Here is a 2,052-nt window from a genome sequence, read left to right as displayed (position 1 = left end):
AAAGAGATCCCAAACTTTCAATAGTGCTTAGCTGTGGAAAGTGGAAGTAAAGAGCAAAGGAGATAAAAGGGAGGGATTTTGTTTTTTTATTCCGTAGACCTCAGCATTATTGTGATTTTTAAAAAGCAATAATCTTGTATTACTGTTGATTTTTTTCAACCACAAAAAACAGTGAAAAGCAGAGAGTAAAGTTCATCTCACCCATACAGCAGCTCATTACTAACGGGCCTGTGTCTGTCTCATGGGCTCTATTGGTCAGGAACGTGGCCAGGGGAGGAAAGCTTGGAATCACTGACGGAGCTCATTTCTCTTTGGTGGAACCAATTAGCTTATCTGTGTGTCAGGGGAGGAATGGGATTAAACACAGGACGACTGGCACACCCGATCTTTCCTGCAATCTGACCAGATCCTAGCAGAGGTCAAGATCTAAGCCGGCTCGGGCGCCTGGGTGGCTCAGTTGGTTTCAGGTCATGATCCTGGAGTCCCGGGATCGAGTCCCACATCGGGCTCCCTGCTCGGCAGGGAGTCTGCTTCTCTGACCCTCTTCCCTCTCGTGCTATTTCTCATTCTCTCTCTCTCAAATAAAAAAATAAAATCTTTAAAAAAAAAAAATCTGAGTCGGCTCTCTGACCCTAGTTTGCTGCGTGCTGCCTGAGACCCCGCCCTGCGGTGCAGGCTCCACCCTAGCCTCCTTGGCCCTGCCCACCTAGGAGTCCAGGCTCCACCCACCCCCAGACCCCGCCCCACCGAGTCTAGGCAGGTGGGCGCTGGGAACCCTGGGAACAGCGAGCTTTGTCCGGGTGCTAATCCTGCCAGTGGCCTTGAGATGAACCCCTGAGTCAAATCAGCGGACCCTCAGGGCTGCCGGAACCGAGGTTCCTCTGCAGACAGCAAGTTGCAGCCTGCTCTCCAGAGGAGTTCAGCGAAGATGGAAGGAATTGGGCTTACCCGGGAGTGGGGTGTCATTTGTAAAGCTTTTGATAACATGAGGTCCCACATTTACAAATCCTGACGCGTCCAGGGAATCCCTGGCCCACAGCAGCACCCTTAGGAGATCACCTAAACACCAGATGGGATACGGATCCGATGACAAATGGCAGACCCCACCTACCCTCACCTGACCTTGGCACATTCAACCCCAGCACCCTAACATTGCGCAGCCTTGGGCTTGGTGGGCACCGGGAAGCAGGAAAAGGATCTAAAGCCCTCAAGAAACTGCAACGGTGGGGCGTCTGGGTGGCTTAGTTGGCTAAGCATCTGCCTTTGGCTCTGGCTATGATCCCCGAGTCCCAGGATCGAGCCCCATGTTGGGCTCCCTCCTCAGCAGGTAGTCTGCTTCTCCCTCTGACCCTCCCCCCTCTTGTGTTCTCTCTCACACTCTCTCTCTCTCAAATAAATAAAATCTGGAAGGAAGGAAGGGAGGAAAGAAGGAAGGAAGTGAGGAAGGAAGGTAGGAACTGAAATGGTGCAGGCCTCAGACCAGCAGAGGGCCACAGCCAGGCTTGCCTGCTGCCTTGGTGACTTCAAAGGAGAGTGGGCCCCCTGTGCCAGGCTGAGACAGTGGTGAAGACCCAGTGGACATACCTCCCAGGAACCCTAAATGTAAGCAGGGAGAGGCAACAAGAAGAATTTTCCTTTTATATCACAAGAAGTTATACTTGTGGAGGAGCCTGCACCTTAGGAACCCGGATGTACAGCGATATAGAGTTTACCCCTTCATTGTGTACACTTCAGTCTCTGTACATTCCTGACTCTAGAGGGGAGAAAAGGAGGTTATGCTCTGTGCACTATGATCACATATGCTGAGGGAAATATTTTCCTCACCCACTGCTTCCTAATCTGTGTGTCTGAGTAAAGGCAGGGTCCAGGCCCAAAGCTATTCCATTCCTCATTCGTACAGGAGTCTATGGCCTGTGCCTTTTAGGACAGCAGCCAGCCTCACTAGCTCTGGAAGGAAGGCTGAAGGAAGGACAGCACTGATACCAGACTGCTGGTCAGAGAATTCATTCCTATTAACTTCCCAGGTCAGAGAGATGGGGGAAATCCTTCAAA

Source organism: Eumetopias jubatus, unplaced genomic scaffold (genome assembly GCF_037043125.1).
Source record: "Eumetopias jubatus isolate StellerSeaLion01/CBP00866 unplaced genomic scaffold, mEumJub1_p1.0 scaffold_8, whole genome shotgun sequence".
In the NCBI taxonomy this organism is placed as follows: domain Eukaryota; kingdom Metazoa; phylum Chordata; class Mammalia; order Carnivora; family Otariidae; genus Eumetopias; species Eumetopias jubatus.
Note: the sequence above shows the minus strand (reverse complement) of the source record.